Raw genomic sequence first — 12,681 nt, forward strand, 5'->3', positions numbered from 1 at the left:
TTTTTTCTCAGACAAATAAATCATCCAAAAACCTAGAGTAGAGTTATTTTCAAAGCTTGTTACACATTAGAATCCTCAATGGAGCTTTTTAAAAATATGCATGCCTAGACACCAACCTCAGAGCATCTGATATAATTGGTCAGATGCAAGGTCTAGGTATTGTTGTTAAAGGTCTAAGAAAATACTTGATATTATTTTGATTTTTAAAATTTATTGAGACATTTTTGTGGACTAATATATGCTCTATTTTAGAAAATGTTCCATTTACTGATGAGAAAAATGTACGTTCTACAGTTGTTGGGTAGAATGTTCTCTAAATGTCTGTTTGGTCCATTTGTTTCACAGTCCTGTTTAAGTCCAGTGTTTCTTTTTTTATTTTCTGCCTTTATCTGTTTAGTGCTGTAAGTAGGGTGTTAAGTTCCCCCACTATCATTGTTCTGTTTTCTTTCTCTTTTGTTAGTTCTACTAGTATTTGTTTTATGCATCTGGGTGTTCCAATGTTGGGTGCATATATATTTAGGCTTGTTATTTCTTCTTGGTCAATCAAGTCTTTTATCATTATGTAATGACCTTCTTTGTCTTTTTTTTCTTACGGTTTTTGAATTTAAGTCTGTATTACCTGATACAAGAGTAGCTACTTCTATTTCCTTTGGTTTTCATTTGCATGGAATTTTTTTTCATTCTTTCATGTTGCATCTATAAAAGTCCTTACCAGTTAAGTGGGTCTCTTGAAGGCAGCAGATATTTGGGTTGTGTTTTCTTTTTTTTTTAATCCATTCTGGTAAGCTACACCTTTTAAGTGGGGCATTTAGTTCATTTACATACAAAGTGAATATTTGTATGTGAGGTTCTGTTCCTTTCATAATGTTAATTGTTACCTAGTTGCTTTGTATTCTCAATTGTGTAACTCATTTTTAAAACTTATGAGTTTTATGGTTTCATGTGTTTTAAAGATACGAAGTGTTAACCTTTTGCATAGATGTTTAGAATTATACTGAACATTTCTTGTATGGCCAGTCTTATAGTGATGAATTCCCTTAGCATTTGCTTGTCAAGGAAAGACTTTATTTCTTTATTTATGAAGCTATGTTTAGTAGGATACAACATTTGTGGCTGACAGTTCTTTCCTTTGAGAATAATGAAAATAGGATCCCAATCTTTCCTTGCTTATATTGTTTCTGCTGGGCAGTCTGCTGGGCTTTGCTCTATTAGTGATTAGATATTTTTATCTTACTGTTTGTAAAATTTTTCCTTAACATTGATTTTAGATAGTAGGCCTCCTTGCAATGTATCTCTCTGGTGTTTATTGAACCTCTTGTATCTATCTGCATGTCTAAATCTCTTACAAAACCAGGGAAGCTTTCCTCAATTATTCCCTCAAACAGGTTTTCCACACTTTTTACTTATTCTTTTTCACCCTTGGGAATATCTATAACTCATAGGTTTGAATACTTTACACAATTCCATAATTCTCAAAGGCTTTGGTTTATTTTATTTTCTTTATTTTTGTCTGATAAGGTTAATTCAAAAGCCTTCTGTTCAAGCTTTGAAATTTTTTCTTCTGCTTTGTCTTTTCTATTGTATAGGCTTTTAACTATATTTTGTAATTCCTTTGATGAGTCTTTCATTTCCAGAAGTTTTGTTTGTTTTTAAAATTTTTATTCATATTCTGAGTAATTTTCTAGTTTATTTGTGTTGATTTTCAACTTTCTATTGGATCTCATTGAGCTTCCTTGAAATTCATATTTTACATTCTTTATTTGTCATTTTAGTATTTTAATTTTAGTTATCATCCATTGCTAGAGAGCTATTGTGATCCTTCCGGGGGGGGGTCATTGCACTCTGGGTTTTAGTACAGCAAGAGTTATTATGCTGATTCCTTGTCATCTGGAGAAGCTGTCACTTCTCATTTTTCGGTATACTTTCGTTTAAATGGGATTTTTTTTTCCCTCTTGAGGTTGTGAATGTGGTGTATGTTGGGTAGGGTCCTTGGGCTTTGAGGGGGCCAAGTCTCTGTATGAATCTTTGGTTATAGATAACCTTAGTGTGTTGGCTTTCTGAAATGCTAGTTATTTGTAGGTTGTAGTAGTGGTGTACTAGACATGTGAGCAGACTCACTGCTTTCTGCAGAGATAGGGAGATGGAGGTCTCCAGAAGCCCATCTCATTCCCTAGGACTGTGTACTTTTATCAACATGAATTGTACTGGGTTGTGTAGTTCACCCTTCAGGCTAGCATGTGGCACTTGAGCAAAAGAGACAACTGAGTGCGATACAATTGGGTCAACAGATGTTTTAATGGGCTGCGCAGATTGATCTTCTGGTCAGTAGGTTGTGCTTGTAGGAGAGAGTCAGCTGCAGTGGTGGCAGTGGGATTTATGCTTGGCCTTTGTTAATCAGGATAAGTACTTGGATACCCAAGGTAGGGCCTCAGAACTCCCAGGGACCCCTGTTCTGTGTTCTACCACTGAGCCTGGTATAGGGACAAAGCCAGGTGGGGCTGAGCCAGGCAAGCCACATTCATATTCCCCAAAGATGACACAAACGCTGACCCCAAAAAGGCTTGAAGGGCAGCTCCCATGCCACTGGGGCAAGCTTCCACGGAGGAGAGGAGGCACCTCTGCTATACCAAAGAGCCTGCATTGGGGGAGATGGGCTGCCCAGAATCCAAAGCCTAGTGGTCAGTAGTGGTACCTGCCTAGCTTCCATGCCTCTTACTTGGTGGGTCCCCCTCCAGCATCCAGATGCTGGCTCTAGGCCAGAATAGTTAGGTCAATCCCAAACAGACTGTGTTCAGATTGCAAACTATGAATTTTAAAATTGAGACAGTTCTGGGCCAAGTGAGACAGTGGAACACCCTATATCTAACCTTGATTGAATCCAATGCAATCTATTTTAAAAAGTTATTTTTGTTACAATAAAATTCAAAATAATATTTCCCCTCTGAGGGTATAATTATCTGCAGAATTTTAATTAAATATTAAAAATAATAAAGGGATTTTTAGATGGTAAAATGGGTCTGATGAAGCTCAGAGGGGAAAACAAAATAAAGAACAAGAAAGATAATGTAAGAAGGATAAGACCTTAAAGGATTGCCTCAAACTGGAACAGCCTGCACAATGCCTGGTTCTATATCTCTTAAGTTTTGTTCTACATTAATATGGGGAATTACTTTCCCTCTACTTTTACACCACTTATATTTCCCATTCATTTCTCCACACCATTCCACAGCAGAGATTATTATGTCCTGTTGCACACTCTCTGGTCACCTTTAATCTAAAGAAAACTGCAGCCTTTGAAAAGTCTTCCTTCATTTTTACTGTCTTATCAACTCCTTCAAAACATTGTTTGAATATTTATGATGTTCTTTGTGACAAGATCATTCTCTCTACCACTTTTTTATCTTCTTTTATGAATGTTATTTAAATCGGTATGATTCTTGGGGATATGGATATTATTCAAAACGTCACTTAAGATGCAGAATACTGCATCCCTGGTGACTAATAACGGCTTTGGGGTTGATAGAATATCAAACTTGATTTTTAAAAACTATGTGGTTTCAGTTACTTTATAATAACTTCAAAAGAATGTGGCAGTCATAACCCAATATATCTGTACCTGAATTCAAAAGTGACTATAAACTCTATTGATTTAATATTAATTGTATATAAAAACAGAATATAATATAGTATTTCTGGAAATTTCAAAGAAATCTTTTAAGTATCACATGGCAAGTGATGATGTTATAATTTGTTCCATGTTAATTTCATTATCATGCTCTGTATAATTGGAAAATAATTGTAATAATCTGACAATAAAAAATTAAAAATCATTTAACTTTAAACACAATTTCAAAAAGAATTTAAAATATTCCAGGTCTTTTGTGGTTCCATATAAATTTTAGCTTAGTTTAAAGAAAATTGTCTTTAAATATGCCATTGGGATTTTGAAAGGAATTACACTGTATCCGTAGATAGCTTTGGGTAGTATGGACATTTTAATACAGTTGAGGGGAGAGGGGAAAGATGGCTGACTAGAGGCGTTAGTTGTCAAATTGTTCCAAATAGGAGAAAAAGTTTCAGATGAGTCCCGGCAAAATAGTGAGGGAAAGGTGCCAGAACCTATGCTTACCAGAGATCCCATAGGGGATGGAGTAGAATAAGTTGTTGAGTAGAATAAGAAGCAGCAAGACTCTGGCAGAGACTGACACCAGAAGGATTCAAAGCCAAGTGGAAAGGGTAGGTGGGAGTGTTTACTCTTCCTTCTCTCACACCTATAGCAGTGTGAAAGCCCTTTTATCCTGATGAATCCAGGTGCTGCTGCCATCAATGAACCGAGAGCTTCTTGGTAGCAGAGGACCAGGCTGTGTGTCCACGTAAGGTCATTTCCCTTCATCACAGACCTGAGCTGAGATGGTGGATGCCATATTGCTTGTGCACATGCTGGGTGCCTCTATCCTGACAGGGAAGTGACAGTCCCTCAGTCTCCTTGTCACTAGATTCCACACAAATATTCCCCAGTACTCACTTGGATTGTAACAACCACAAAGGAACAGAGAGACACAGGAAAGCAGCAGTATTCCCCGAGTTCTCACCCTAGGGCAGGCTGCTTCAAGGGGACTGGGAAGTGCCAAGAATACTTTTTTGGGCAGAGGAAGGTAGAATGCACACTCTCCTTCACCTGGCTCCTGATCCAAAGTTGTCTGCACCTCTTCCAGTAGAGATGCTCACCACCAATTGGGGCCTTTTCCTCCTCCCCCGCTCTCTCCTTCCCTGCCCACTGCAGCAGAGGCAGCTGTGGCTGAAAGACTGTTCAGCTCAGGACCAGCAAGGGTTCCACAGGGGTTGATTAAACCAGGGCACTTGCAAGTACCTGCTCCACTCCTGACAGAGCACCTATGATACCCAGACTTCTGTGGACCTTGGAGCTCACTTCTTTCCCTCTAAAAAGTCAAAGCAAGCACAGTCGTGTGCCCCAGGTACAAAAGCTACTGCCTCCTCTGAGAGAGGATGGGGCTAGCAGTCCTATCCCAGGTCGCTTGTCTCTTCCTGGAGAAACCTACCCTCGGCAAAGGCAAGTTCCTGTTGCAACTACACCACACCCACTGGAACATGTGGGCCATAGCTCACAGCCAGTCTGGCAGCCCTGCACACAGTGAATTGACCTGCCTCCACTACCTCTGCTGCACCTGGTCCAGGGTGCAAGCTGGGAATCTGGGCACTTTTGTGGCTCAAAAGGACAGAGACCATGGTCAATGACTAGAGAGGGAGATATGAGTGTCTTGTGCATCCCACAGCTGCCTACCTCTGCTAATGTTATCAACAGGGGCCTGCCCCACCTGATGCAGGTTCACATTGCATCTGTCCTTCTCCTGCCTGAGCATTCTTCTGGAGAAGAAGAGTACCACAACCCTCACAATCACAGCCATTTTCTGAATCCAGGGAGGCTTGAGGGCAACTTTGCCAGCCCAGTATTGGTCTTGTCACCCCAGAACTCAAGCATGCCACCCAGGGACCTAGAAACTGGGGATTATCTAATTCCATCCACCATTGCACCTGAACACTCTCCCACAGGTCTGAGGTCCAACCCACTCAAATTGCCAGCAACACCATGACAGGTACCTCTACCTGCATGAGCCAAAAAGAAGTGTACCTGTCCCTCTCTACACCAAGCAGCAGAGTTCCTGACAGAGAAGAATAGATGAACCACAAAGCTATATGTTTGGAGTTGAGGAGAGAGGATCCAGATTATAAAGAATCAGCATAAAAACTCTGGCAATATGAAAAATGTGGCTATTTTGACACTCCCAAAGCATCACACTAGCTCTCAAGCAATGGACAAAAGAAAATTTTTGAAATGTCAGATATGGAATTTAAAATATGGATTGCAAGTAAGCCCAATGTGATTGGTGAGAAAGTTGAAAACCAACAAAAAGAACCACCCCTGGCCCCAAAAAATTCAGGTAACAAATGAAAAATTCACTAAAGTGATAGATACTTTAAAAAAATAACTTCTGGAAATAAAGGAATCATTTAGGGAATTTGAAAATACAGTGGAAAATTTTAATAAGTAGACCTAGTGGAAGAAAGAATTTTGGAGTTTGAAGACAAGGTTTTCAAATTAACACAGTTAATCAAAAATAAAAAGAAAAGAATCAAGAGAAATGAAAAAAGTCTCCAAGAAATATGGGATTACGTGAAACGCTAAAACATAAGAATGCTAGGTATCCCTGAGGGAGAAGAAAAAGCACATAGCAGTGAAAACCCATTTGAGGGAATAACAGAGGAAAAGTTACATTATTTTGCTAGACACCGCTATGTAGGTTCTATTATTTGCAAGAGAAATTTTATCCTAACACTGCCAACTGGTTCTATATGCCAGGATTGGGCCTTAAACCCATTCCTAAATCATATGTAGTAAAATAAATGAAACTACAATAATTTGCTTACTTCAGTGAACCCCAGGGCCTGAGGCAAGTCCCACTTTCATTAAAAACATAGGTGTCTATTCCTTTAAAAACAAACCACAAAATGAGACAAAACAAAGAGGGGGTTTCTGTTAACAATAAGGAAGAATTAATATGAGGAAAAAAGCCAAAAGGGAATGCACAGTTTGTTCTTCTAAGTACCCAACATTCATGTGCCCCTTTGTCCCCAACTTGATAAGGGATAATGACCAGAAAATTGTAGCAAATATCATGAACCATGGTGAAATATAAGAAGCATTTCTGTTGAAGTCACAAATATGGCAAGCACGGCTGTTAGCTCATCTCTTGGTCTCCATTAAATTGGCAGTGCTTATAATTACAACAAGACATGACAAAAATAGGAGATATAAATAATTATTCTGAAAACATATGGACTTTTTTTTTTTTTGGTTTCAAACAACACAGCTTATTATCTTATAGTTATGGATGTCAAAAGTGTGAAATCAGTTTTGCTGGCCTAAAATCAAAGCGCCATCAAGGCTGCATTCCTTCTGCAGGCTCCAGGGGAGAATCCATTTCTTTGCCTTTTTCAGCTTCTAGAGGCTGCCTGCATTCCTTTGCTCATGGTCCCTTCCTCCATCTTCAAGGAGCAGTGTAGCATCTTCTAATCCCGCTCTCTGGGTAGTACTCCTACTTTTGTAGGCTTATCGGCTTCCCTCTGCTTCTGACCCTCCTGTCTCCTTCTTATAATTATGATTACATTGTACTCACCAAGACAATCCAGGTTAATCTCCCTATCTCAAGATACTCAATTTAATCACACCTGCAAAATTCTTTTTGTGATGTAAAGTAACATACTTGCAAGTCCCACAGATTAAGACATGATCATCTTTGGAAGGCCATTATTTTACTTTCCTGAGTGTCTGTCCTTAGCACTGCTTCTGTCCTTGGGGCTTCCTCTGGGTCTGAACACTTCACTCTGAATTCTACTTGTCTCATAATAGGAATGTTTTATTTTCCCATTAGTTTACACTTAAAATTATTGATGTTTGAAAGTCTAACTAATTTCTTTATCACTTGAATCTTTATATAAGAGGAGGTCTGGCAGGAAGCAGTGGAGATTGGAAACAGCTCTTCCCAGTGAACCCTGGGTACCCAAAGTGACATATGGTCCCTATGTGACAGGACTGCAGGCCACTCACAAGCACCATGTCCTCCCTCCTGGAGCACTCTGTGAGACTATCTTTCCTAGCCTCACTCACAGTTAGGTGTGTTCTGGGATGAAGTTCTAGTTGGAAGAGAGTGAATAGGAGTGATGAGCGCTGTTTGTGGGCCTGGCCCATAAACCCTTTTACAAAAGATCCTCATTGCTCTTTCCCTTTCTGTTGGCAGATATTAATGTCCAGGGTGACCTTGGAAGCCACATGTTGAAGGTGGTAGGTTGTTATCAGCCTGGTTACCAGAATGACTCTATGAAGCAGTGTTGGTCATACTCTCTTGTATTAGCCATGCTTCTAGCTCCTGTAAACTTGATGCTTTAACATCTGTCTTACACGCATATGCCAGACATGCCTTATTCTACAGAATCTAATAATATGTCTGGGTCACCTTGCCTTGGCCCTCTGCCTCCCTCATTGCCTCCCCTCCCCTTGGCAAGAGCCTTCTCCTGGGAGCACACTTTTTTATTTCAAAATATTAAAGGGGTACAAATGTTTTTGTTATGCAGATACCTTTTATAATGCTTAATTCGGGGCTTTTAGTGTGTTCATCACCTGAATAGTGTTCATTGTACCAGATAGGTAGATTTTTACCCCTCCCCTCCTTCTCCCTCTCCCTTTATTGATTTCCTATGACCTTTGCATCTCTTTGTGCCCACCTATTAGCTTCCAATTATTAGAGAGTACATGTAGTGTTTGTTTTTCCATTCCTGACATACTTCACTCAGGATAATCCTATACAAGTTGCTGCAAAAGACAGTATTTCCATTCCTTTTTATAGCTGAGTAGTAGTCCGTATATATATACACACACACACATACCACATTTTCTTAATCCACTCGTGAATTGATTGGCACTTAAGTTGATTACACATATTTGTGATTGTGAATTGTGCTACAATAAACATTCGAGTTCAGGTATCTTTTTAAATAAAATGACTTATTTTTCTTTGGGTAGATACTATACATCCAATAAAGGGCTAATATCCAGAATTTACAAAGAACTCCAACAAATCAGCAAGAAAAATCAAACAAACGCATTAAAAAGTAGGCAAAAGACATGAATAGAAGTTTTCCAAAGAAGACAGACAAATGGCCAATAAACATACAAAGAAATGCTCAACATCACTAATTATCAGGTCAATGCAAATTTAAACCACAATGAGATATTAACTGACTCATGTCAGAATGGCCTTTATTAAAACGTCAAAAAACAATAGCTGCTGGCATGGATGCAGAGAGAAAAGAACACTTATACGCTGTTGGTGGGACTGCAAATTAGTAAGTACAACCTCTATGGAAAGCAGTATGGAGATTCCTCAAAGAAATGAATGTAGACTTCCCATTTGACCCAGCACACTTTTTAAATACATTCCAAACAATCTACAGAGCACACCTCCAACCTGTACTGTGCTCTTATACACTGGGCCACTATACACCTGCCCTCGTCACTCCAGGGCCAGGTGCCAGACAACTAAGCATAACCTCTATGCCCCAGAGCCCACTGAAATTATTTTAACTAGCCAATCCTAAGCCTACTTACCCTTCTTTTCAGGTTTCTTTTTGCAGAAACCACAACAAAGATTCTTGCCCATGTTTTTACCCTACTCTCTCTGCCTCCTGACTGATCCTGGTAATTTCCCGTGTGACCCTTTATGGCATGGCATACCCCCTCTTCTTGGTAACTGTGATTGACTATCTTTTTAATGGCAGTTCGTTCCCTGATCTGTTGGCATTACTAATTTGCCAATTAAGAGGGATCTTGTATCCTGAGTAAAATACAGAAGAATCAATTGGCAATCTTTTATATATCATCAGTGGATGTATTAAGTTTGCTGTATAAAACAAGAACTAACAAAATTAACAGTTTTCTTATAGGCCAATAAGCATCATTTTAAGAATTTATGGCAAAAAAAGAGCTTATTCCAAAATTACAACAAAAATACAGCAAAAGGTTATACTTACAAAAGAATGCAAGATCTCTATGGAGAAAGCAATGAAATTTTGCTGAAGAACCTAAAGGAAGATGTAAAAATATTGAAAGCTCAACTGTATTTATTGCTGGAATAATGAAATATCATAAAAATGCCAGCTTTTCTCAAAGTAATCATTAAATTTAAAGCAGTGAAAGTCAAAATCACAGCAATATTGTTGAACAGGATAAACTTATTTCATTACATGTAATTGAGAAAATGTGAATGATGAAGCAAGGTAGTTTTTAAAGACAAACAAAAACAGGATACTTGTCATCTCAGTTGTTAAAATTTGTTACATATTATGGTTGGCAGAATAATGCCCCCCCACCAAAATTGTTCATGCCCTAATCCTTGGAACCTGTGAATATGTTACCTTACATGGCAAAAGGGATGTTGAAGATATGATTATGTTAAACATCTTGAGATGGGAGAGTTATCCTGGATTATATAGGGAGGCTAACCTATATCATATAAGTTATTAAGAGGGGAGAACCTTTCCCAGCTAAGTAAGAAACATGAGATGGAAGAAGAAGGAAATATTTAAAGCATGACAGGACCTTGACCCATGGTTGGTGGCTTTGAAGATGGAGGAACAGGGCCATGAGCCAAGGAATGTAGCAGGCGTTAGAGTCTGGGAACAGTCCTCAACTGACAGCCAGCAACAAAAGGGGACTTCAGTCCTACAAATGCAAGGATCTGAATTCTGTCAACAACTCAAATGAATAGGAAAATGATTCTCCCCCCTGGAGCCTCCAGAAAGGAATGCAACCCTGTTGACATCTTGATTTTAGACCACTGAGACCCATGTCAGATTTCTGACCTGCAGAACTCTAAGACAACAAATTTTATGTTGTGTTAAGCTACTAAGTTTGTGGTAATTTGTTAGGGCAGCAATAGCAGATTAATACAGAAGGCTATAGTGTGCTACTGGTGTAAGAGTAGACAAGAAATGAATGAACATGAACATGAAGAGGATTCAATACATGGAATTTCATTACACTATTGTTCACAAAAATCCCCACTTATCTGGCCATCAAAAATGGAATAGCTCAATTAACAGTGTTATATCCATCTCATGGAGTGCCATGCAGTAATTAGCATAAATAGCCAAAATGTATGACACAGACAGAACTGCTTAGAGAAAAAAGCATGTTGAAAAATGATATAATGTAAGGAAAGCACACAAAATATACTATAATTTCTATCAGTATATAAATAGATGTTTGTACAAGTTCATGGTTCAAGTTCTATTATATGTGAAATTTAGAATACTAGTTGCCTCTAGAAAGGGGGAAATGGGCATGCAGTGAAGTAGAAAACCTGGTTCAGAAACAGTAGTCAGAGAGGATTTAAGCCTTCTTTGAGAAGTTTAAAATATTTACCAAGAATATATATATTTATATATTACATGTTCAATTATACACTAAGGAAAAATACTCCCATTCACTAAAGAGAACTATTTATAGGTATTGTCAACATTATTCTGTACCATCTATATAAAGACTCATGTAAATCTTTTTCTTTTCTTCCTAGAGATAAGAAAAGTATTTCTTGACACAAGGAACCTGACAATTATTTTCTTCTTTCTCCCATATGGCAAACTATGTAATTTTCCATCACTTTTTTTCCTATAGGACTTTTTTCTTTTAGAGGCAATTTCAGTGCTGAAATTCAGCGTTCGAATTGTTCAAATGTCTAGAATTCTACAATATCTGTTACCTGATATTTAACTTTGTCCCTGACCTTTTTTTAGATAGAAAATTGTCCTTTACTATATTTTGAACTCTTTTCCCCATTTCCATTACCTATAAGCTATCTCTTTTTTGAAGAGTGAGACTTAAATTGATAAAATAATTTCTAATCTTTTTTTGGTGTAATCTTTAGGGTTTTATATATATGCATGTATGTGTATTATACATATGATCATGTCATCTGCAAAGAGAAAATTTAACTTCTTCCTTTCTTATTTCCATGTCTTTTATTTCTTTTTCTTGCCAAATTGCTCTGGCTAGGATTTCCAATACTATGTTGATTAGAAGTGGTGAGAGTGGACATCCTTTCATTGTTTCTAATCTTAAAGGAAAAGCTTTAAGCTTTACACCATTGAGTATGATGCTAGCTGTGGGCTTGCCAAAGAGGGCCTTTACTGTGTTAAGGTACATTACTTCAATACCTAATTTGTTGACACTTTCTATCATGAAAGGATGTTAAATTTTGCCAAATGCTTTTTCTGCCTCTATCAAGATGATCATATGCTTTTTGTCCTTCATTCTCTCAATGTGGTATATTACATTTATTAATTTGCATATGTTAAGCCATCCTTGCACCCCAGGGAGAAATCCCATTTGATTATGGTAAATGATTCTTTAAATGTGGTGCTGAATTCAACTTGCAGTATTATTTTGAGGATTTTTACATTTATGTTTGTCAGAGATATTGGTCTGTAATTTTCTTTTCTTGTAGTGTCTTTGTCTGGCTTTGATATTGGGGTAATGCTGGCCTCATAAAATGAGTTTGCAAGTGTTTTCTCCTCCTCAGTTTTTTAGAAGAGTTTCAGAAGAATTGGTATTAGTTTTACTTTAAATGTTTGCTAGAATTCAGCAGTGAAACCATCACATCCTGGGATTTTCTTTGATGGGAGTTTTTTTTTTATTACTGATTCACCCCCTTTATTTGTTATCAGTCTGTTCAGACTTCCTATTTCTTCTTGATTCAACCTCAGTAGGTTGTATATTTCCAGGAATTTATCCATTTTCTCTGGTTTATACAATTTGTTGGCATATAGTTGTTCATAATAGTCTCTTATGACCCTTGTTGTTTCTGAGGCATTTGTTGTAATGTCTCCTTTTTAATGCCTGAATTTGTTTATTTGAGCATTCTTTTTCATTTCTAGAATTAATAAACACATTCAGTAAAGTTGCAGGATACAAAATAAATATACAAAATTCAGTAGCATTGTTGTACACTAACAATAAGCTATCTGAAAAAGAAACCAAGAAAATAATGTACCAAGAACACTGGCTGAGATCAAAATCACCAAGAGAGTAAATTTCAAATTCAATTT

This window comes from Propithecus coquereli, unplaced genomic scaffold, assembly GCF_000956105.1.
Source record: "Propithecus coquereli isolate 6110/MARCELLA unplaced genomic scaffold, Pcoq_1.0 Scaffold424, whole genome shotgun sequence".
Taxonomy (NCBI): domain Eukaryota; kingdom Metazoa; phylum Chordata; class Mammalia; order Primates; family Indriidae; genus Propithecus; species Propithecus coquereli.